The sequence below is a fragment of the Salmo trutta genome, chromosome 35 (genome assembly GCF_901001165.1).
Source record: "Salmo trutta chromosome 35, fSalTru1.1, whole genome shotgun sequence".
Classification (NCBI taxonomy): Eukaryota; Metazoa; Chordata; class Actinopteri; order Salmoniformes; family Salmonidae; genus Salmo; species Salmo trutta.
The window spans coordinates 3,144,326-3,170,470 of record NC_042991.1 but is presented as its reverse complement, the minus strand read 5'-3'; the positions used below and the strand labels follow the sequence as shown (position 1 = coordinate 3,170,470).

The 26,145-nt window shown below is 43.6% G+C and overlaps 1 protein-coding gene across 4 annotated transcripts in view; it reads right to left on the bottom strand.

The window, feature by feature from the left end:
* Nucleotides 1-26,145, bottom strand: part of LOC115174456 (cGMP-dependent protein kinase 2) — a 49,577-nt gene that overhangs the window by 10,485 nt on the left and 12,947 nt on the right. The gene's annotated exons all lie outside the window — the stretch shown is intronic.

Genomic DNA, 26,145 nt, shown 5'->3' with positions numbered 1-26,145 from the left:
ACAGAGTTACACATGGAGTAAAACAAACATACATTCAATAATAGGATAGAAAAATGAGTCTATATACAATGTGAGCAAATGAGGTGAGATAAGGGAGGTAAAGGCAAAAAAGGCCATGGTGGCAAAGTAAATAAAATATAGCAAGTAAAACACTGGAATGGTAGATTTGTAGTAGAAGAAAGTGCAAAGTAGAAATAAATAATGGGGTGCAAAGGAGCAAAATAAATAAAATAAATAAATACAGTAGGGGAAGAGGGAGTTGTTTGGTCTAAATTATAGATGGGCTATGTACAGGTGCAGTGATCTGTGAGCTGCTCTGACAGCTGGTGCTTAAAGATAGTGAGGGAGATAAGTGTTTCCAGTTTCAGAGATTTTTGTAGTTCGTTCCAGTCATTGGCAGCAGAGAACTGGAAGGAGAGATGGCCAAAGGGGGAATTGGCTTTGGGGGTGACCAGAGAGATATACCTGCTGGAGCGCGTGCTACAGGCGGGTGCTGCTATGGTGACCAGTGAGCTGAGATAAGGGGGGACTTTACCTAGCAGGGTCTTATAGATGACCTGGAGCCAGTGGGTTTGGCGACGAGTATGAAGCGAAGGCCAGCCAGCGAGAGCGTACAGGTCGCAGTGGTGGGTAGTATATGGGGCTTTGGTGACAAAAAGGATGGCACTGTGATAGACTGCATCCAGTTAGTTGATTAGGGTATTGGAGGCTATTTTGTAAATGACATCGCCGAAGTTGAGGATCGGTAGGATGGTCAGTTTTACGAGGGTATATTTGGCAGCATGAGTGAAGGATGCTTTGTTGCGAAATAGGAAGCCAATTCTAGATTTAACTTTGGATTGGAGATGTTTGATGTGAGTCTGGAAGGAGAGTTTACAGTCTAACCAGACACCTAGGTATTTGTAGTTGTCCACATATTCTAAGTCAGAACCGTCCAGAGTAGTGATGCTGGACAGGCGGGCAGGTGCAGGCAGCGATCGGTTGAAGAGCATGCATTTAGTTTTACTAGCATTTAGGAGCAGTTGGAGGCCACGGAAGGAGAGTGGTATGGCATTGAAGCTCGTCTGGAGGTGAGTCAACACAGTGTCCAAAGAAGGGCCAGAAGTATACAGAATGGTGTCGTCTGCGTAGAGGTGGATCAGAGACTCACCAGCAGCAAGAGCGACATCATTGATGTATACAGAGAAAAGAGTTGGCCCAAGATTTGAACCTGTGGCACCCCCATAGAGACTGCCAGAGGTCCGGATAACAGGCCCTCCGATTTGACACACTGAACTCTATCAGAGAAGTAGTTGGTGAACCAGGCGATGCAATCATTTGAGAAACCAAGGCTATTGAGACTGCCGATGAGGATGTTGTGATTGACAGAGTCGAAAGTCTTGGCCAGGTCAATGAATACGGCAGCACAGTATTGTTTCTTATCGATGGCGGTTACGATATCGTTTAGGACCTTGAGCGTGGCTGAGGTGCACTCATGACCAGCTCTGAAACCAGATTGCATAGCGGAGAAGGTGCGGTGGGATTCGAAATGGTCGGTAATCTGTTTGTTGACTTGGCTTTCGAAGACCTTAGAAAGGCAGGGTAGGATGGATATAGGTCTGTAGCAATTTGGGTCAAGAGTGTCCCCTCCTTTGAAGAGGGGGATGACAGCAGCTGCTTTCCAATCTATGGGAATCTCAGACGACACGAAAGAGAGGTTGAACAGGCTAGTAATAGGGGTTGCAATAATTTCGACAGATAATTTTAGAAAGACAGGGTCCAGATTGTCTAGCCCGGCTCATTTGTAGGGGTCCAGATTTTGCAGCTCTTTCAGAGCATCAGCTGAATGGATTTGGGAGAAGGAGAAATGGGGAAGGCTTGGGCGAGTAGCTGTGGGGGGTGCAGGGCTGTCGACTGCAGTAGGGGTAGCCAGGTGGAAAGCATAGCCAGCCGTAGAACAATGCTTATTGAAATTCTCAATTATAGTGGGTTTATCGGTGGTGACAGAGTTTCCTATCCTCAGTGCAGCGGGCAGCTGGGAGGAGGTGTTCTTATTCTCCATGGACTTTACAATTTCCCAAAACTTTTTTTAATTTGTGTTGCAGAAAGCAAATTTCTGCTTGAAAAAGCTAGCCTTGGCTTTTCTGACTGCCTGTGTATATTGGTTTCTAACTTCCCTGAAAAGTTGCAAATCACGGGGGCTGTTCGATGCTAATGCAGAACGCCACAGGATGTTTTTGCGTTGGTTACGGACAGTCAGGTCTGGGGAGAACCAAGGGCTATATCTGTTACTGGTTCTAAATTTCTTGAATGGGGCATGCTTATTTAAGATGGTGAGGAAGGCATTTAAAAAAAATAACCAGGCATCCTCTACTGACGGGATGAGGTCAATATCCTTCCAGGATACCAGGGCCAGGTTGATTAGAAAGGCTTGCTCGCTGAAATGTTTCAGGGAGCGTTTGACAATGATGAGTGGAGGTCGTTTGACCGCTGACCCATTACGGATGCAGGCAATGAGGCAGTGATCGCTGAGATCTTGGTTGAAAACAGCAGAGGTGTATTTAGAGGGCAAGTTTGTTAGGATGATATCTATGAGGGTGTCAGTGTTTACGGCTTTGGGGTGATACCTGGTGGGTTCATTAATAATTTGTGTGAGATTGAGGGCATCAAGCTTGGATTGTAGGATGGCTGGGGTGTTAACTTGTTATGAATAGGGGGCAGTATTTTCACGGCCGGATAAAAAACGTACCCGATTTAATCTGGTTATTACTCCTGCCCAGAAACTATAATATGCATATAATTATTAGCTTTGGATAGAAAACACTCCAACGTTTCTAAAACTGTTTGAATGGTGTCTGTGAGTATAACAGAACTCAAATGGCAGGCCAAAACCTGAGAAGATTCTGTATAGGAAGTACCCTGTCTGACCATTTCTTGGCCTTCTTTGCCATCTCTATCCAAAATTGAGGATCTCTGCTGTAACGTGACATTTTCTAACGCTCCCATAAGCACTCAGAACGCGCCAGAACGTTGAATGATGACTTTGCACCCCATGGCTGAAAAACAGTAGCGCATTTGGTAAGTGGTCGATCTGAGAACAATGAGACGAGGCGCGTGTGCACGAGACGACTCCATGTTTACATTTTCAGTCTTTGAACGAAAACAACGACTCCCGGTCGGAATATTATCGCTATTTTACGAGAAAAATCGCATAAAAATTAATTTTAAACAGCGTTTGACATGCTTCGAAGTACGGTAATGGAATATTTTGACATTTTTTGTCACGATACGTGCCGAGCGCGTCACCCTTCGTTACCCTTCGGATAGTGTCTTGAACGCACAACAAAACGCCGCTATTTGGATATAACTATGGATTATTTGGAACCAAAACAACATTGGGTAATGAAGTAGAAGTCCTGGGAGTGCATTCTGACGAAGAACAGCAAAGGTAATCCAATTTTTCTTATAGTAAATCTGAGTTTGGTGAGTACCAAACTTGGTGAGTGTCAAAATAGCTAGCCATGATGGCCGGGCTATCTACTCAGAATATTGCAAAATGTGCTTTCACCGAAAAGCTATTTTAAAATCGGACACCGCAATTGCATAAAGGAGTTCTGTATCTATAATTCTTAAAATAATTGTTATGTTTTTTGTGAACGTTTATCGTGAGTAATTTAGTAAATTCACCGGAAGTGTTCGGTGGGAATGCTAGTTCTGAACGTCACATGCTAATGTAAAAAGCTGGTTTTTGATATAAATATGAACTTGATTGAACAAAACATGCATGTATTGTATAACATAATGTCCTAGGAGTGTCATCTGATGAAGATCATCAAAGGTTAGTGCTGCATTTAGCTGTGGTTTTGTTTTTTGTGACATTATATGCTAGCTTGAAAAATGGGTGTCTGATTATTTCTGGCTGGGTACTCTGCTGACATAATCTAATGTTTTGCTTTCGCTGTAAAGCCTTTTTGAAATCGGACAGCGTGGTAAGATAAAGGAGAGTCTTGTCTTTAAAATGGTGTAAAATAGTCATATGTTTGAAAAATTGAAGTTTTCGGCTTTTCGAGGAGTTTGTATTTCGCGCCACGCCCATCATTGGATATTGGAGCAGGTGTTCCGCTAGCGGAACGTCTAGATGTAAGAGTTAAGCATTTCCCAGTTTAGGTCACCTAGTAGCACGAGCTCTGAAGATAGATGGGGGGCAATCAGTTCACATATGGTGTCCAGAGCACAGCTGGGGGCCCGAGGGTGGTCTATAGCAGGCGGCAACGGTAAGAGACTTGTTTTTAGAGAGATGGATTTTTAAAAGTAGAAGTTCAAATTGTTTGGGTACAGACCTGGATAGTAGGACAGAACTCTGCAGGCTATCTCTGCAGTAGATTGCAACACCGCCGCCTTTGGCCGTTCTATCTTGTCTGAAAATGTTGTAGTTAGGGATGAAGATTTCAGAGTTTTTGGTGGACTTCCTAAGCCAGGATTCAGACACGGCTAGGACATCCGGGTTGGCAGAGTGTGCTAAAGCAGTGAATAAAACAAACTTAGGGAGGAGGCTTCTAATGTTAACATGCATGAAACCAAGGCTATTACGGTTACAGAAGTCACCAAAAGAGAGCACCTGGGGAGTAGGAGTGGAGCTAGGCACTGCAGGGCCTGGATTCACCTCAACATCACCAGAGGAACAGAGAAGGATGAGGTTAAGAGTACGGATAAAAGCTATAAGAATTGGTCGTCTGTGACGTCCGGAATAGAGAGAAAAAGGAGCAGGTTTCTGGGGGCGATAAAACAGCTTCAAGGTATAATGTACAGACAAAGGTATGGTAGGATGTGAATACAGTGGAGGTAAACCTAGGCATTTAGTGATGATGAGAGAGATATTGTCTCTAGAAACATCGTTGAAACCAGAAGATGTCATAGCATGTGTGGGTGGAGGAACTGAGAGGTTGGATAAGGTATAATGAGCAGGGCTAGAGGCTCTACAGTGAAATAAGCCAATAAACACTAACCGGAACAGCAATGGACAAGGCATATTGACATTAAGGAGAGGCATGCATAGCCGAGTGATCAAAGGGTCCAGTGAGAATTAGATAGCTAGCCGAGCCATAGGTAGCAAGCTGGTAGAAGATGGAGGGAGGTCTGTTTTTAGCCACCTCGTGCGTTTCCGTCTGTAGATTATTGGGGTTCCGTGTGGTAGTGGGGACCAGTCCAATTGGCAAAATAGTTACAGTTATAGTTACAGTTGACGTTGGAAGTTTACATACACCTTAGCAAAATACATTTAAACTCAGTTCTTCAAAATTCCTGACATTTAATCATAGAAAAAATTCCATGTCTTAGATCACCCCTTTATTTTAAGAATGTGAAATGTCAGAATAATAGTAGAGAGTGATTCATTTCAGCTTTTATTTCTTTCATCACATTCCCAGTGTGTCAGAAGTTTAAATACACCTAATTTGTATTTGGCAGCACTGTCTTTAATTTGTTTAACTTGGGTCAAACATTTCGGGTAGCCTTCCGGAAGCTTCCCACAATAAGTTGGGTGAATTTTGGCCAATTCCTCCTGACAGAGCTGGTGTAACTGAGTCAGGTTTGTGGGCATCCTTGCTCGCAAACACTTTTTCAGTTATGGCCAAAACATTGCTATAGGATTGAGGACAGGGCTTTGTGATGGCCATTCCAATACCTTGACTTTGTTGTCTTGAACTTCTCTAGGGTAGGGGGCAGTATTTTGACGTCCGGATGAAAGGTGTGCCCAAATTAAACTGCCTGCTACTCAGGCTCAGAAGGTAGGATATGCATATCATTAGTAGATGTGGATAGAAAACACTCTGAAGTTTCTAAAACTGTTTGAATGATGTCTGTGAGTATAACAGAACTCATATGGCAGGCAAAAACCTGAGAAATATCTAACCAGGAAGTGTGGAAATCTGAGGTTTGTAGTTTTTCAAGTGATTGCCTATACGGTATACAGTGACTTAGGGTTCATTTTGCACTTCCTAAGGCTTCCACTAGATGTCAACAGTCTTCAGAACGTTGTTCCATGCTTCTACTGTGAATATGGATAGAACAAGAGCTCCTGGAAGTAGATGAGTGAGAAAATGACATTCGCTCAGAGGCGTGCGCTCACGTGAGAGTTAGCTGTGTTCCTTTTCTTTTCTGAAGACATTGAAATTGTCCGGTTGGAATATTACTGAAGATTTATGTTAAAAACGTCCTAAAGATTGATGCTATACATCGTTTGACATATTTCTACGAACGTAAATATAACTTGTTTTTACTTTTTGTCGTAACATTTTGCGCACGCTTCCTGCATTTGAAGTAGTGGACTGAACGCACAAACAAAAAGGAGGTATTTGGACATAAATGATGGACTTTATCGAACAAAACAAACATTTATTGTGGACCTGGGATTCCTGGGAGTGCATTCTGATGAAGATCATCAAAGGTAACTGAATATTTATAATATTATTTCTCAGTTTTGTTGACTCCACAAAATGGCGGGTTTGTTTTCGTGTCTGAACGCTGTACTCAGATTATTGCAAAGTGTGCTTTCGCTGTAAAGTTTTTTGGAAATCTGACACAGCGGTTGCATTAAGGAGAAGTGTATCTATAATTCTTTGAATAACAGTTTAATATTTTATCAACGTTTATGATGAGTATTTCTGTAAATTGATGTGCTCATTCACCGGAAGTCTTGGGAGGCAAAACATTTCTGAACATTACACGCCAATGTAGAATGGGGTTTTTGGATATAAATATGAACTTTATCGAGCAAAACATACATGTATTGTGTAATATGAAGTCCTATGAGTGCCATCTGATGAAGATCATCAAAGGTTAGTGATTCATTTTAGCTGTATTTCTGGTTTTTGTGACGCCTCTCCTTGCTTAGAAAATGGCTGTGTGGTTTTTCTTGTATAGGTGCTGTCCTAACATAATCTAATGCTATGCTTTTGCCGTAAAGCCTTTTTGAAATCGGACAGTGTGGTTGGATTAATAGGGAAGTGTATCTTTAAAATGGGATATAATAGTTGTATGTTTCAGAAATTTGAATTATGAGATTTTTGTTGTTTTGAATTTGGCGCCCTGCTATTTCACTGGCTGTTGGCAGTGTGTCCCGCAGGTGGGACGCTAGCGTCCCACATACCCCAGAGAGGATAAGCCATTTTGCCACAACTTTGGAAGTATGCTTGGGGTCAATGTCCATTTGGAAGACCCATTTGTGACCAAGCTTTAACTTCCTGACTGGTGTCTTGAGATGTTGCTTCAATATATCCACATAATTTTTCTGCCTCATGATGCCATCTATTTTGTGAAGTGCACCAGTCCTTCCTGCAGCAAAGCACCCCCACAACATGGTGCTGCCACCCCCGTTCTTTACGGTTGGGATGGAGATCTTCAGCTTGCAAGCCTCCCCCTTTTTCCTCCAAACATAAAAATGGTTATTATGGCCAAACAGTTCTATTTTTGTTTCATCAGACCAGAGGACATTTATCCAAAATAACTATATTTTTCCCCATGTGCAGTTGCAAACCGTAGTCTGGCTTATTTATGGTGGTATTGGAGCAGTGGCTTCTTCCTTGCTGTGTGGCCATTCAGGTTATGTCGATGTGGGACTGTTTTACAGTGGACAAAGATACTTTTGTACCTGCTTCCTCCAACATCTTCACAAGGTCCTTTGCTGTTGTTCTGGGATTAATTTGCACTTTTCACACCAAAGTACGTTCATCTCTAGGAGACAGAACGTGTCTCCTTCCTGAGCAGTATGACAGCTGCCTGGTCCCATGGTGTTTATTCTTGCGTACTATTGTTTGTACGGATGAATGTGGTACCTTCAGGCGTTTGGAAATTGCTCCCAAGGTTGAACCAGACTTGTGGAGGCCTACAACTTTTTTCTGAGGTCTTGGCTGATTTCTTTAGATTTTCCCATGATGTCAAGCAAAGAGGCACTGAGTTTGAAGGTAGGCCTTGAAATACATCCAGGTACACCTCCAGGTGACTTAAATTATGTCAGTTAGCCTATCAGAAGCTTCTAAAGTCATTACATAATTTTCTGGAATTTTCCAAGCTGTTTAAATCACAGTCAACTTAGTGAATGCAAACTCCTGACCCACTGGAATTGTGATACAGTGAATTATAATTGAAATAATGTGTCTGTAGACAATTGTTTAGAAAGATTACTTGTGTCATGCACAAAGTAGATGTCCTAACCGAATTGCCAAAACTATAGTTTGTTAAATCCTCTTCACTATAGGGGGCAGTATTTTCACGGCCGGATGAAAAACATACCCAAATTAAACTGCCTCCTACTCAGACTCAGAAGGTAGGATATTCATATTATTAGTAGATTTGGATAGAAAACACTCTGAAGTTTCTAAAACTGTTTGAATGATGTCTGTGTGTATAACATAACTCATATGGCAGGCAAAAACATGAGAAAAGTTATTTCTAAAGTAAAGTGTCTGAGATGTCATATTGCACTTCCTAAGGCTTCCACTAGATGTCAACAGTCATTAGAAACTCGTTTGAGGCTTCTAGAATACAATTTGATTGAATAACACCCGGAACAGTATGTGGTCGACCAGGGGTCATTGCCTTACCTAGCGCACGCTCACGAAGGATTAGCCATTTTTCTTTTGCTTCTGTAATGAATCTGCTATTGTCCAGTTGGAATATTATCGCAATTCTACGATTATAACACCCTTAAGATTGATTGTGAACATGGTTTGACATGTTTCTACAAACGCTGAGGGAACTTTATAACTTTTCGTCAACGGTGGATAGATGCATTTTGGAATGGGGATCTGGATGCGCCATCAAAACGGATTTATTTCGACATAAATGATGGACTTTATCGAACAAATGAACATTTCTTGTGGAAGTGGGAGACCTTCCGAGTGCATTCAGCCGAAGATCAGCAAAGGTAAGATAATATTTTTAACATATTTCAGCGTTTTGTGGATGCATGGCTGGACGGCTAACTGAATAGCATGGTGCTCAGTACTCAGAATTTTGAACAATGTGCTTTCTACGTAAAGTTATTTTGAAATCTGACACAGCGGGTGCATAAAAGAGTACTGTGTCTATAATTATTAAAATAATTGTTATGTATTTTGTCAACATTTATGATGAGTATTTTTGTAAATTCACCGGACATTTTGGGGTGAATACATTTTCTGAACGTCACGCGCCAATGTAAAAGTTTTTTTTTGGATATAAATATGAACTTGATGGAACAAAAAATGCATGTATTGTCTAACATAATGTCCTAGGAGTGTCATCTGATGAAGATCGTCAAAGGTTAGTGCATCATTTTAGCTGGTTTTGTGCTTTTGGACGGCTAACCTTGCTTTGAAAATGGCTGTCCTTGCTAAGAAAATGGCTGTGTTGTTTTTTGCTGTGGTTGTATCCTAACATAATCTGTTTTGCTTTCGCTGTAAAGCCTTTTTGAAATCGGACAATGTGGTTAGATTAACCAGTCTTATCTTTAAAATGGTGTAAAATAGTTGTATGTTTGAGAAAATTGAATTGTGGTATTTTAGTTGGTTTTGTATTTCGTGCCATTCGATCCCATTGGCTGTTGGCTAGGGGTCCCGCTGGCGGAACGGGGTTCCGCTAGCGGAACGTCTAGATGCAAGAGGTTTTTAATTTACAAGAAATGTGAGGAGTGGTTGTAAAATGAGTTTTAATGACTCCAACCTAAGTGTATGTAAACTTCCGACTTCATCTGTATGTCATCAACCCAGGATATGGCGTATCTCCTTGGCCCTGGGGTCATCCGTATAGCATTTTCAGCCAACAGCCGACCTCTCCTCTCAGGTGGGGAAGAAGACCAGGATGAATTCCTATTCTTTGACTGGAATGTAACAACAACCTCAGCAGGGCCCTCTTCCTCATCAATGGATTGTTCCACATCGGTTGTCTCTTGGTCTGGATCATATTCTGTGTTGTCTTCAACTTCTGACACTTCCTACTCTAATGCATCTTCACTGTCAGTTTCCTGGCCTCTCTCCTCCTCACCATTGTCATGATCAAAGATATGATCAAGAGCCTCTCACACAGTATATCGTTTGGTTATTGTGCTGTCACAGAAGGAATTGTGAGCAAGGCCTCAAAAAAGCTTTATATACCAGAGCTGTGAGAAAAGATCTATATATTATTGAAACAATGTTGCGATTGTTTGTGAGTATGCCAACAGGTGTGGTTCCTGTGGGGGAAAGATTCTATAGGGGAAAGGTTCCCGTGGGGGTTGCCATGGAAGCCAAGAAGGGGAGTGAGGTGTGTGTGTGCGCGCGCTCAAACACACATGCATCTGGGGGTCTGGGGGAGGAAGTGTGTCCATCTGATGAATGTGCCTGAACTCAATTTTATACACTAATTATTGCCTCACCCATTCATTTCTAATGACTGGTCATTTTTGACCAGGAACACCACAGGTGTACAAAAGTTAAATAAAACACCCAAAATGTAATGAAAATCATCAAAATGTATTTTGTGTTTTCAGATGCCTTGTATAGACAAAGTCATGGGACCTTATGACAATCAGATTAAATTAACTACATTTTTCAGAGAGAAAACTTCGGTCCAATACGAAATCAGTCCAATACGACCAGAACACAGCAGGAGGGTTAACATGGAGGTCCAGTCAGTATTAGAATGAGTAACTAGCAACAGCCTGGTGCTACAGTGCCTTCAGAAAGTATGCATATCCCTTGACATATTTTGTTGTTACAGCCTAAATTCAAAATAGATTGAAAACATTTAAAAAATGACTATGTGAAAACATATTTTTTTCATTCTCAAAGGAGAGGTACAGGGGACATGTTTGGTGGTTACAGTGATCCAAAACTAGGAAAGTTGCGACACACAAATGGGATGCTACAAAGTCACTATGGGAGCTCTTTCTAGAGCACTCAGTTAAATTGCGCTTAAGAATTTATTTTAAATCTCTTAATGGTTAAACTAGTGAGAAATATGTTATTATTGGAAAAATCTGAGTTTACTACATTTACGGTCATCCTAAATTAAGATATTATATTATTTTGCTATATCTAATTAATTTATATTACGCTACTTTCCATGATGTGGACAGTATGTGCTCCTACATTGCAAAAGCTGACCGCATCAAATTGGGGGGAATTACACATCCTTTTTAACTGAGATTGAGGATGTGAAAAGTTTATAGTAAACATGATGACAAGATCAATTGTCATCAAAACAGATCTTAAAACAGATCAATATCTTCCGTTTTGTATTGTTAATTTTGTCATAAGTGCTGGGGTCGCAGGACTTAGAACGCTATACATTTCTTTCTCAAATGGCATGAATAACTCATTGCGGTCTCTCTATAAAAGTTGCACACAAAAGTTGCACACACCAATACACAGATTTGACCGTCAAACTATCCCTTAAATAGTAGCCAACCGTTGTCATTGTTGACATCCTATGGTGGATCGTGATTCATTGAAGTTAATAATAAAGCTAATAATTATATGCATATTCTAGTTTCTGGGCAGGAGTAGTAACCAGATTAAATCGGGTATGTTTTTTATCCAGCCGTGCAAATACTGCCCCTATCCCCAACAGGTTAAAAACCTCTTGACGGTCTCGTCCCGTAAGCGGGACGGACATTCAGCGAAAAACTCCTATCGACATTAGCATAACGAAATGTAATATTATTTTTTTTTCAAATATAGGACTATGTCATATCGTTTTATAGATACACCTCTCCTGAATCGAACCACGTTGTCCGATTTCAAAAAGGCTTTACAGCAAAGCAAAACATTAGATTACGTTAGAGGAGTATATCGTAAAAGTAGCCACATAGCCATTTTCCGACCAACCACATGCATCACAAATAACCAAAAAAACAGCTAAATGCAGCACTAACCTTTTACAAACTTCATCAGATGACACTCCTAGGACATCATGTTACACAATACATGCATTCTTTTGTTCGATAAAGTTCATATTTATATATAAAAACAGCATTTTACATCGGCGCTTAACGTTGACTAACTATTTTCCCTCAAATGCATCCGGTGAAACAGTGTTACAATTTACTAAATTACTATTCGAAAACATTTTTAAAATGTAATATTGTCATTCTAAGATTTATAGATGACATCTCTTGAAAGCACCTGTAATGCCAGATTTAAAAATAACTTTACTGGGTAATCACACTGCGATAAAAGGGGATGCGATACTCAGAAAATTACCTAGTAATACAGGTCAGCGCCATCTTGGAACAATCGCATATCACATCTAGTCTTGTATACTATTGTCAATAATCCCTTACCTTTGGTTGTCTTCATCAGAAAGCACTTCCAGGGATCCCAGGTCCACAACAAATGTATTTTCGTTCGAAAAAATTACTCCTTTATGTTCCAAGAGCTTGTTCTTGTTAGCGTGTCTGAAGGCTGATCCAAATGCTCCGTCGGCCGCGGGACAGCTATTTCGAGAAAATGCATTTTTTTCCATTTAGGTTCGTTCAAACATGTCAAACGTTGTATAACATAAATCTTTAGGGCCTTTTTCAACAAGAGCTCCAATAAGATTCAAGGAGGATGAGGGTGTTTTCTATCCACAAGTATTAATTATATGCATATCCTAGCTTCTGAGTTTGAGTAGGAGGCCATTTAAAATGGGCACCATTTTTTTTCAAAAATCGCTGTAGCGCCCCCTATCCTAGGCGACCGTCAAGAGGCTAAGCTAGGTGCCCTCAATTTCACACAAATTATCAAGGAATCTACCAGGTACAACCCCAAATCCGTAAACACAGTCACGCTCATAGATATCATCCTGACCAACCTGCCCTCTAAATACACCTCTGCTGTCTTCAACCAGGATCTCAGTGATCACTGCCTCATTGCCTGCGTCCATAATAGGTCTGCGGTCAAACGACCAACCCTCATCACTGTCAAGCTCTCCCTAAAACAGTTCAAAGAGCAGACCTTTCTAATCAACCTGGCCCGGGTATCCTGGAAGGATATTGACCTCATCCCGTCAGTAGAGGATGCCTGGTTATTCTTTAAATTGTAGGATGGTGGGGGGTGTTAAGCATATCCCAGCTTAGGTCACCTAACAGTACGAACTCTGAAGATAAATGGGGGGCAATGAATTCACAATTTTCTGCAACAACCTAAGGAAAGTAAAAAAAAAAAAACATAGGCCTAGTTACATACAAAATGCAAGGAAGCAAAAAATACAACACAATAGAAAAACAACATAAGATCAATCATAGAATCATAAAAATCAAACACATCTTCCAAACCCACACCTACTCATTCAAGGGTTTTCTTTATTTTGACTATGTTCTAAGTTGTACAATAATAGTGAAGACACCCAAACTATGAAATAACACATATGGAATCATGTAGTAACTAAAAAAGTGTTAAACAAATCAAAATAATTTTTATATTTGTGGTTCCCACCGTGAAGCATGGAGGAGGAGGCGTGGGTGTTTTTCTGGTGACACTGTCAGTGATTTATTTAGAATTCAAGGCACACTTAGCCAGCATGGCTACCACAGCATTCTGCAGTGACATGCCATCCCATCTGATTTGCTCCTATCATTTGTTGTTCATGGGCTATTTGACCAAGGAGAGTGATGGAGTGCTGCATCAGATGACCTGTCCTCCACAATGACCCGACCTCAACTAGGGCTGAGGCGGTCACAAAATTTTGTCAGCCGGTGATTGTCAAGCAAATAACTGTCGGTCTCACGGTAATTGATCGGTAATTAACATAAACACATTCAGCATCTCCTGGCTTCCATACATAGCCTACAAGCCATTTTAAAAAGTCAAATAAATCCATGTAATATACAGTGCCTTGCAAAAGCAAGGGGTGCTCTCGGTCGCGCACGTGAAAAACTCTGGGACACTGAATGGTCCACTCATTCAAAGTAGTCTTACTCCCTCATTTTTCAGAATATAAGCATGAAACAATTTCTAAAGACTGTTGACATCTAGTGGAAGCCATAGGAGGTGCAATTTGAGTCCTAAGTCAATGGATACTGAAATGGCATTCAATAGAAAACTACAAAAATAAAAAAATCCCACTTCCTGGATGGATTTTTCTCAGGTTTTTGGCTGCCATATTGTTCTGTTATACTCACAGACAATATTGTAACAGTTTTGGAAAATTTTGAGTATTTTCTATCCAAATCTACCAATTATATGCATATCCTAGCTTCTGGGCCTGAGTAGCAGGCAGTTTACTTTGGGCACGCTTTTCATCCGGAGGTGAAAATAGTGCCCCCTACCCTAGTGAAGTTAATCTCAGAGCCAACAAATAGACCAAAGATAACCCTGAAGGAGCTGCAAAGCTCCACAGCGGAGAATGGAGTATCTGTCCATGGGACCACTTTAAGCCGTACACTCCACAGAACTGGGCTTTATGGAAGAGTTGCCACACAAAAAAGCAATTTCTTACAGAAAAAAATTATCAAACACGTTTGGTGTTCCCCAAAAGGCATGTGGGAGACTCCCCAAACATATGGAAGAAGGTACTCTGGTCAGATGAGACTAAAATTGAGCTTTTTGCCCATCAAGGAAAACGCTATATATGGTGCAAACCCAACACCTCTCATCACCCCGAGAATACCATCCCCACAGTGAAGCATAGTGGTGGCAGCATCATGCTGGGGGGGGATGTTTTTCATCGGCAGGGACTTGGGTACTGGTCAGAATTGAAGGAATGATGGATGGAGCTAAATACAGGGAAATTCTTGAGGGAAACCTGTTTCAGCTTCAAGAGATTTGAGACCGGGATGGAGGTTCACCTTCCAGCAGGACAATGACCCTAAGCATACTGCTAAAGCAACACTCGAGTGGTTTAAGGGGAAACATTTAAATGTCTTGGAATGGCCTAGTCAAAGCCCAGACCTCAATCCAATTGAGAATCTGTGGTATGACCTGAAGATTACTGTACACCAGCGGAACCCATCCAACTTGAAGGAGCTGGAGCAGTTTTGCCTTGAAGAATGGGCAAAAATCCCAGTGGCTAGATGTGCCAAGCTTATAGAGACATTCCCCAAGATACTTTCAGCTGTAATTGCTGTAAATGGTGGCTCTACAAAGTATTGACTTTGGGTGGGGGAATAGTTATGCACGCCCACGTTTTCTGATTGTTTTGTCTTATTTCTTGTTTGTTTCACAATAAAAAGTATTTAGCATCTTCAAAGTGGTAGGCATGTTGTGTAAATCAAATGATACAAACCCCCCAAAAAGACATTTTTATTCCAGGTTGTAAGGCAACAAAATAGGAAAAATGCCAAGGGGGTGAATACTTTCGCAAGCCACTGTAGTCTCCACCTTCACAATATATCCATTTTTATTTTAGACAGGTCTGAAGAAGCTGTCTAAAATATATTTCAGAAGAAATGAATAGCGTACTCTGAGTTGTCTTTGTTAAGCGCTGATGTGGCTATGCTAAATGGCTGTGGGCGACACTAGTTCATTTTGCAGACAAGATTTGCTTATAATTCCATGGCATTATTGTATATTATTTTATTGTTAGAATACAATTGAATCCAAACTGCATACATGCAGCTGTTCTGTGTTGAGCGGAAAACAAAGAAATAGGTACTCCTATATGCTCAATTTAGAGGTATTAATGTAACTTTATTTGTTCTACAAACGATGGGCTACAGTATATGTTTTGATGTGTAATACTATCAAAGCTCAGGCTAAGATCCAGATGCAGACACAGGAGGCGAATAGTACGAGTCTCAGAGTTTATTATAGTACAAGGGGCAGGCAAAAGGTAAGTTAAGGCAGGCGAAGAATCATAAACCAAATCAGAGTCAGGCAGGTACAGGACGGCAGGCAATCGGTAGGTCAAGGCAGGCAAAGAGTCGCAATCCAAATCAGAGTCAGGCAGGTACAGGACCGCAGGCAGGATCAGGGTCAGGACAAGCAGAAAGATCAGAACTGGGAAGACTAGTAAAAACAAATACAGGGTAGGAGGTAGAGGGGTGGGCCTGGAAACAGGAGACAAAGGGCTGTGAGACAGATGTTTAATCCTAGACACATGAAAAGTGGGATGTATAAAGATGGTGCGGGGCAACAGAAGACAAACAGCAGAGGGGCTAAGGATTTTTGAGATGGGGAAAGGACCGATGAAACTGGGGGAAGTTTATGGGACTCCACTCGGAGGGGCAGGTCCCGAGTGGAAAGCCAAACACTCTGCCCGAGCCAATAGCTCGGGCAGAGCAGGGATCCAGTGGCAATCCGCCTGTCGCTGATACCTGAATGTGGTCTTCAGCAGAGCGGCCAGGGCTCTCTTCCAGGTACGGCGACAGCGGTGGACAAAAATCTCGGCAGAGGGTATGCTAACTTCTTCTTGCTCAGGGAAGAGCAGGGGAACACTCGAAGAGCGAGAGACCAGTGGCCGAGCCGGGAAGTGTATTACGGGCGTTAACCACCCACAGGAGTTGCTGGCTCCAGGTGGTGGGGTTGGCGAGTCCTGATTGGCTCGCTCCGACTGGCCGTTAGATTGGGGGTGAAAACCAGAGGAAAGGCTGGCCGACGATCAAATGAGGGTACAGAACACCTTCCAGAACCAGGACGAGAACTGAGGACCACGATCGGAGACCATGTCGACCGGAAGTCCATGGATCCGGAAGATGTGCTGCGCCATCTCCTTGGCTGAGGGTAACTTGAGTAGAGGAATAAAATGGGCTGCTTTAGAAAACCAATCCACTACTGTCAGGATCGTGGTGTTGCCATCTGACGGAGGAAGACCAGTAACAAAGTCCAGGGATATATGGGACCAGGGGCGGTGAGGAACAGGGAGTGGTTGAAGAAGGGGTCCGGCTGGGAAAGCTGCGCCATACGGACCAGGCTCTCTATACCCCAGACAAGTGCAGCCGCTAGACAGGAGGTAAGGAAGATGGTCTCGGAGTCAGACGGAGTAGCAGCGGGGCTAAACAAATATGAAAGTGCGTCAGGCTTCACATTCTCGGACTCCGGGTGGTAGGAGAAATTGAAATTGAAATGGGTGGATAACAGGGCCCAACGAGCCTGCCTAGGGTTGAGGCGCTTGGTGGTGCGGAGATATTCCAGGTATTTATGGTCAGTCCACTATAAGAATGGGTGTTTCGCCCCCTCCAACCAGTGCCTCCACTCCTCCAACATCACCTTGACAGCGAGCAGTTCTCTATTTCCCACATCATAGTTCCTTTCAACAGGTGTAAGACGATGGGAGAGAAAAGCGCAGGGGTGCAGCTTTTGGGCCTGGGCAAAACACTGGCACAGGACGGCACCCACTTCGACATCCCAGGCTTCAACCTCCACCACAAACTGACGGGACAGGTCTGGATGAATTAAGATGGGGGCTGTAGTGAATCGATGTTTGAGGTCAGAGAATGGTCGGTCAGTTGCTGGAGACCACATGAACAGAAACTTGGGAGAGGTGAGTGCTGAGAGGGGGAAGCTAGGGTGCTGTAACCCTGGATGAAGTAGCAGTAGAAGTGAGCAAATCCAAGGAAACGTTGCAGTTGCACACTGGATGTGGGTTGAGGCCAATCCACCACAGCTCTCACCTTGTCTGGATCCATCTGTATATGTCCTACAGTGATGACGTATCCTAGGAAGGAGTTGATGAAGCGATGGAATTCACACTTCTCCGCTTTAACGAAAAGCTGGTTCTCCAGGAGTCGCTGAAGGACCTGTCGGACGTGCTCTTGAGCTTAATGGGAAAAGACAAGGATGTCGTCGAGGTAGACAAACACAAACCGGTTCAGCATGTCCCGAAGCACATCATTGACCAGGGTCTGGAACACAGCGGGAATGATGGTCAGTCCGAAAGGCATAACCAAGTACTCATAGTGCCCGCCAGCCGTGTTAAAGGCTGTCTTCCACTCATCTCCTTCCCGTATCCGAACCAGATGGCAGGCTTTCTGAAGGTGCAATTTTGAGAAGATGGTCGATCCCTGGTTCGAAAGCCGATGAGATGAGTGGTAGAGGGTAATGGTTCTTAACCGTGATGTCATTAAGGCCCCAGTAATGATACATGGGTGCATGACTTTGTCCGGAGGGAGAGACATAGCTCGGGCCTTGTTAAAGACATCCCGGAGGTCCAAGTACTCAGCGGGAATGGTGGAGAGATCCGAGGCTCCTCCCAAGCCTGCGGGAATACGTCCTAGGGTAGGCTGTGCCGACTTAAGACACTGCATATGGCAGAATGGCCTCCAACCCATGATAGAGCCAGTAGTCCAGTCGATCAGGGGATTGTGCTTCTGGAGCCATGAATACCCCAAGACCACGGGTACATGGGGAGATTCTATGAGCAGGAACTGCACACACTCACTGTGATTTCGTAGGTTGTTAGGAACCGTGTTGCGGGTGATTCTGCTAATAGAGCACCCATCCAGCGCTCTGACATTCATGGGAATGGAGAGGGGTTGAGTGGAGGTCCATGGGAAGCTCCTGGCCTTCGAGCTCGTCTTTAACCTCCTCTGATAATCTGTGAAGGAACGTGTGGAAAAGGGCTTCCGGGTTCCAGCCACCAACGTGCGAACATCCACCACGTAGTCTGCCACACTATGGGAGTCTTGATGTAGTTGGACCAGCGTACGAGCAGCCTCTCTCCTGCACAATGGAGAATCTAACACTTTTCGTACCTCAGCCACAAACTCCTCCAGACTGAGGCAAACAGTGGACTGTTGCTCCCAAACCGCCGTAGCCCAGGTGAGTGCCCTCCCGGACATCAGAGTTATGAGGTACGCTTTTTTTGAGTGGTTCGAGGGGAACGAAGTAGTCTGCAGCTCGAAGATGAGGGACCACTGGAAGAGAAAAGCCTGGCAGGATCCAGAATCTCCAGCGTAGCGCTCCAGAGGAGGTAAGTGAGTTTCTCGGGACACCGGGGTAAGCCTGGAAGAAGCGTTGCTGGTGGCGGGGTTTCTGGGGGATTACTGTTGTGCTTGCTGCCTAGTAAGGAATCCTCAGAATTACTCCAGCAATGTATTGAATGCATGGTCATGTTGTTCTGCCCTCCATAAGGCTTTGCAGTAACTCCTCATGTCTTCCAATGTCAAGACAGGCAAAGAGTTGTAACCCAAATCAGATTCAAGCAGGTACAGGACGGCAGGCAGGATCAGGGTCAGGACAGGCAGAAAGGTCAGAACTGGGAAGACTAGGAAAAACAAAAACTAGAGCACAGGAAAGACGGGAACACGCTGGTGGGACTTGATGGGACAAGATGAACTGGCAACAGACAAACAGAAAATGCAGGTATAAATACACAGGGGACAATGAGGGGAGAAGATGGGAGACACCTGGTGGGGGATGGAGACAAGCACGAATACAAGTGAAACAGATCAAGGGTGTGACAAATACTTTGTCCGGCATCAGACTCTAATGATGATTCGAAAAAAGTCGCTTGAACGGCATGAGCTGCGCTTTGTTTTTTTTGCGCAGGCTTTACACACTCCAATAGTAACTAGATAGCAATAGATAATGCCTCAAATTTCACAGCGGCATACCCTTTGTGGCAGTAATGCACCCTAAAAAAAATCCATGCCTTTTACAGACAGGAGTGCTGCGTGGTGCCCTTCTCCCTGTGTGCGTCGCAATCTGAAGCGTCTCTCACTCACACGGCTCTCTGTCACGTGACCGGGTCTTTCTCACAGGCTACAAGTTAAGACAGAGACATCGGGGATGCAACTGCATGCGTCCTTATCCAATTCCGAGGTGCACATTGAAGATATTGGAAGAAACTTTCACATTTACTTTGTCAGCCAACAAGAAGAGTAGGCCTAACGAACAGGAAAAGCACTATCCTATTTCAATCTATGATCCCCCATAGTACAAAAGTCTACATATACTATTCAGTGCGAGAAATAAAATTAAAACATTTATCTTCCCCATACTTGAAACTCACACGCTACGAATATATGCCAGTTAGGCTCTACACCCCTTGTAAAGCGGATTAATGTGCTTAATTTTAAGTTATTTGGACACTTTTTTTGTGATACAAACCTTATTAAAACATATAGGCCTATGGGCTAGGCTACATGAGGTGTGCGACTATGATTGAACAAGTCACAAAAAAGGCATTGTTTCTTATGCTGGGCATCATTCACAAGTGATAATATATAATTCACAAGTGATAGGCTAATATTGTCACCCATCAGACTATTCTTGACTTGTGTCTTTACATATACTAAATATATACTAAATAATATGGTGACATTGTTTTGATTTAGAATGGACCATTATCATGCACCTGTATCGAAACAGGGGCAGCGGGAAAAATACATGTCATCTATGAAATTAAATAGCAACAGGAGGACGCTTTTCCCCGTGGTTTATTTTCATGCCAGACAGGTAGGCTATGTGCTTAAAATTAGGAAAGTTGAGAAATAAATATAGTAGGCCTAGCCTATAGAAAACTGATGGGATTCTCCTCTTTTTATTAGCGGACATCACTCTGCATAGCCTATAGAAATGTTGTGCAAAATGAGCTCATGGGTTCTCATGGAGTTTTTGATTGTATTTCCGAACACATTTGCATTGATGTCAGAGAGATTAGAGGGACAATAGAGTGCTGAGTACCAGGCAGTTAGTACGTTTGGTATGCTACTAATGACCGGCAGCAGAATCACAGCTTGGAGAAGCCTAATTACCGTGACTAAACCGTCATGTTGAATTTGACTGCCTTCAAGACTCGTGACTGCTGGTGTGGCGGTAATATGGTCACCGCAACAGCCCTAACCTCAACCCAGTTGAGATGGTTTGCGATGATTTGGACAGCAGAGTGAAGGAAAAGCAGCCAAAAAGTGCTCAGTATATGTGGGAAATCCTTCAAGACTTTTGGAAAAGCATTCCTCATGAAGCTGGTTGAGAGAATGCCAAGAGTGTGCAAAGCTGTCATCAAGGCAAAGGGTGGCTACTTTGAAGAATCTGTTTAAAGAATTGTTTAACTCGTTTTTGGTTACTACATGATTCCACATGTGCTATTTCATAGTTTGGATGTCTTCACTATTATTCTACAATGTAGAAAATAGTAAAAATAAAGAAAAATCCTGGAATGAGTAGGTGTGTCCAAACTTTTGACTGGTACTGTAAGTATTCACAACCCTGAGTGGGTAAATGTTAGATCACATTTGGCAGCAATAGCGGCAGCAATAGCAGCTGTGAGTCTTTCTGGGTCAGCCTCTAAGAGATTTGCACACCTGTATTGTACAATCTTTGCCCATTATTCTTTTCAAAATTATTCAAGCTTTGTCAAATTGGTTGCTGATCATTGCTAGACAACCATTTCCAAATCTTGCCATACATTTTCAAGCAGATTTAAGTCAGAACTGTAACTGAGCAATTCCAGTATGGATTTGGCCTTGTGTTTTAGGTTATTGTCTTGCTGAAAGTTTAATTAATCTCCCAGTGTCTGGTGGAAAGCTGTCACGGTTGTCGCCGGGAAAGGAGGACCAAAATGCAGCAGGATTGTGGATGCTCATCTTGAAGTTTATTTTAACTCAAAAGTGAACACCAAAATAATAAACACAACGAACTCACGATCAACAAAACAGTCTTGTCAGGCTCACACACGCTAAACAAGAAACAATCTCCCACAACAAATGGACCAAGCAGCAGAGGAAGGAGCAACAGGTGGACTGGAAGGAGCAGAGGGAATTTGAGTTGGACCAACGGGAGAAATGGACATGGGAACAGGTTATGGCCGGAGAGGGCCCATGGAAAAAATGGAGCAAAGACCGGGAACGCTACCGAGGAACACGACTGGCGATTAAGCCCGAGAGGCAGCCCCAATAATTTTTTTGGGGGGGGCATATGGGTAGTTTGGCGGGGCAAGTTTGGAGCCCCAGGCCAAATCCCCGTACCTTTTCTGGGAAGCCAGTTAATGGACAGGTCTCGTGCTTCGGGGTAATGGGTACTATGGCGAGGCCAAGTATTTTTAGGCCGGTACGTGCAATACCAGCGCCCCGCATTTACCAGGGGGTAGTGGGCATCCAGCCAGAAAAGGCGATGCCAGGTTTGAGCTCGAGACCGCCAGTAAGCCTCCACGGTCCAATATATCCTGTTCCCGCTCCACGCACTAGCCTGGAGGTGCGTGTTCCCAGTCTGGCATGTCCAGTACCAGCACCACGCACCAGGCTTCCAGTGCATCAGCCCAGTCCGACTCGTCCTGTTCCCGCTCCCCGCACTTGCCTGGAGATGCATGTTCCCAGGCTGATACCCCCAGTACCAGCACCACGCACCAGGCTTCCAGTGCGTCAGCCCAGTCCGACTCGTCCTGTTTCCGCTCCCCGCACTAGCCTGGAGGTGCGTGTTCCCAGGCTGATACCCCCAGTACCAGCACCACGCACCAGGCTTCCAGTGCGTCAGCCCAGTCCGACTCGTCCTGTTCCCGCTCCCCGCCCTAGCCTGGAGGTGCGTGTTCCCAGGCTGATAACCCCAGTACCAGCACCACGCACCAGGCTTCCAGTGCGTCGGCTCAGTCAGGAGTCGCCAGAGCTGCCCGTCAGTCAGGAGTCGCCAGAGCTGCCCGTCAGTCATGAGTCGCCAGAGCTGCCCGTCAGTCAGGAGTCGCCAGAGCTGCCCGTCAGTCAGGAGTCGCCAGAGCTGCCCGTCAGTCAGGAGTCGCCAGAGCTGCCCGTCAGTCAGGAGTCGCCAGAGCTGCCCGTCAGTCAGGAGCTGCCAGAGTGGCCTGTCTGCCTGGAGATGCCAGAGTGGCCCGTCTGCCCGGAGATGCCAGAGTGGCCCGTCTGCCCGGAGATGCCAGAGTGGCCCGTCTGCCCGGAGATGCCAGAGTGGCCCGTCTGCCCGGAGATGCCAGAGTGGCCCGTCTGCCCGGAGATGCCAGAGTGGCCCGTCTGCCCGGAGATGCCGGAGTGGCCCGTATGCCAGGATCTGCCGGAGTGGCCCGTCTGCCAGGATCTGCCAGAGTGGCCCGCCGCGCTGGATCTGCCAGAGTGGCCCTTCTGCCCAGAGTCTGCCGATGACCCGAAACCAAGGGAGTCTAGCAGCAACCCTGAACTAAGTAAGCCTGACAATTTAAAACGAATTATGATTAACTGTATAACTAATAAGTCTGCCTATAGTGTGGAGTGGCGGAGGTCTACGTACGATCCGGAACAAGGGGAGTCTGCCTACGGCCCGAGGCTGATCGGGTCGGTCTGCATTCTGGAGGACAGTAGGCCGGAGCCTGAACCACCACCTGCATAGGTGGGTTGGGGAGGGGGGGTGTAGCACTAGTGCCGTCGGTGACGGCAGCCACCCTCCCTTCCCTCCCTTTAGTTTAGGGGGATTTTTTGTTGTTGTTGTTTTGGGTTTTGTTTATTTAGGAGGTGCATCCGGGGTCTGCACCTTTGGGGGGGGGGTACTGTCACGTCCTGACCAGTATAAGGGTTAATTGTTATTGTAGTTTGGTCAGGACGTGGCAGAGGGTATTTGTTTTATGTGGTTCGGGGTGGTGGTTGATTTAGTAGGGAATTTGATTTATGTATTCCGGGGGTTTTGGGCACTGTGTTATGTTTATGTATTTCTATGTTTAGTCTAGTGAACCTGTTTCTATGTTTAGGTAATTGGGGTAGGGACTCTCAATTGAAGGCAGGTGTTGTCTATTTGCCTTTGATTGAGAGTCCTATATATTAGGGTGTGTTTGTGTTTGTAGTTGTGGGAGATTGTTTCTTGTTTAGCGTGTATGAGCCCGACAAGACTGTTTTGTTGATCGTGAGTTCGTTGTGTTTATTATTTTGGTGTTCACTTTTGAGTTAAAATAAACTTCAAGATGAGCATCCACAATCCTGCTGCATTTTGGTCCTCCTTTCCCGACGACAACCGTGACAAAAGCAGACTGAACCAGGTTTTCCTCTAGGATTTTGCCTGTGCTTAGCTCCATTCTGTTTATTTTTTATCGTCAAAAACTCCTCAGTCCTTAATGATAACTAGCATACCCATAAAATGATGCAGCAATCACTATGCTTCTAAAATAGAGAGTGGTACTCAGTAATGTGTTGTATTGGATTTGCCCTAAACGTAAGACTGTATTCAGGACAAAAAGTGAATTGCTTTGCCACATTTTCTTTTGCTTTAGTGCCTAGTTGCAAACAGGGTGCATTTCTTTGAACATTTTTATTCTGTACAGGCTTTCTTCTTTTCACTCTGTCAATTAGGTTAGTATTGTGGAGTAATAGCCATTCAACTCTGTAACTGTTTTAAAGTCATCACAGGCCTCATGGTGAAATCCCTGAGCGTTTTCCTTCCTCTCCGGCAATTGAGTTAGCAAGGACTCCTGTATCTTTGTATTGACTGGGTGTATTGATGTCACGCCTTCTCCCGCTCCCCCTCTCCAGCGCACCTCATCGCCAATCTACTAACCACCAGCCCTGGCAACCATTACTACGCACACCTGCTCCCCATCATTATGCACACCTGGACTTCATCATCACCTTGATTTACCTCTCCTTTATTTAGCCCTCAGTAGCCTCAGTCTTTAGGCAGTATTGGGTTGTTTTGATTCACGGTCTGTACCCTTGTCATGTTTATCTGCATATATCATTAGTGAACTCAACTCACCTGCTTCCTGACTCCCTGCGTATATGGAACAATTGATACATGATACAAGTGTAATTAATAACTTCCCCATGCTCAAAGGGATATTCAATGTCTGCTTTTTTATTTTTACCCACCTACCAATAGGTGCCCTTCTTTGCGAGGCATTGGAAAACCTCCCTGGTCTTTGTGGTTGAATCTGTTTTTGAAATTCACTAATCGATTAAGGGATCTTACAGATAATTGTATGTGTGTGGTACAGAGATGAGGTAGTCATTCAAAAATCATGTTAAACACTATTATTGCACACAGAGTGAGTCTATGCAACTTATGTGAATTGCTAAGCAAATATTTACTCCTGAACTTAGTTAGGTTTGCCATAAGAAAGAGGATGAATACTTATTGACTCAAGACATTTCAGCTTTTCATTTTTTATTACTTAGTAAAAATTTCTAAAAACATTATTCCACTTGGACATTATGGGGTATTGTGTGTAGCCAGTGACATAATTCTCAATTTTAAATTCAGGCTACAACATTTGGAAAAAGGGTGTGAATACTTTCTGAAGGCGCTTTGAATATCTCCAAACGTAAAAGCATAATTTTTGGGAGAAATAACCCTACATCTCATCTGGCTCTATTATTGAATAATGTGGCTATTGAGCAAGTTGAAGAAACTAAACTGCTGGGTGTCACCCTAGATAGCAAGCTATCATGGTCAAAACATATAAACTCAATGTCACCAAAATGGGAAGAGGTCTGTCCGTGATCAGGCATTGCTCGGCTTTCTTGATATCTCAGTCAACCAGACAGGTCCTACAGTCCAGTAAAGGGGGCTTTACTATTCTTAGGTAGTGGGTTTTATGATGAACAAGCCATCTGATTCCATTAATTATGGAACTGAGTTTACCTTTTTGACCAAAATGTTATTTAAGGTGCTCCAAAGCTGTTTACTATCATTCTTTATATAATTTATCTTTGTTTTAATATTATAGTTTCTTCTTCTTTTTATTTACATGATTTCTCAATTTGCAGTACACTTGCTAATCGGTTCTGCTGCCTGATATATTTGCCATACCTTTTGCCTTATCCCCCTCAACCATACAATTTTTTTTATTACTCATCAATCCACGTGGATTTACCCGTTTTTACAGTAATTTTCTTAATGGGTGCAGACCACCAAATATTCTTTACATCATCAGCATAAGAATCACCTACAAAACGTATTGTACTGTATGACCGCTTATAGATGTGTTGAAGATACCGAACTGTCTGTTCAAGGAGTTGGCACACAGCTCAGACACTCATCGATATCACACAAGACATGCAACCAGAGGTCTATTCACAGTCCCCAGGTCCAGAATAGAGGCTGGGAAACACACATTATTAAATAGAGCCATGACTAAATGTAACTCTCTGCCACCCCAGGTAACTCATGCTAGCAATAAAACCAGATTCAAAAAACAGATAAAAGAACACCTTACGGCCCAACGGGGATTGTGAAGAGACACAGACATTTGTATGCATGTTGTATTGTATTGTGTATTGACTATCTTAAGATGAATGAACTAGATGTGGGTCGCTCTGGATGGGAGCGTCTGATGAATGGCTACATTGTAATGTATATGTAGTGCTATGTATTTATATAT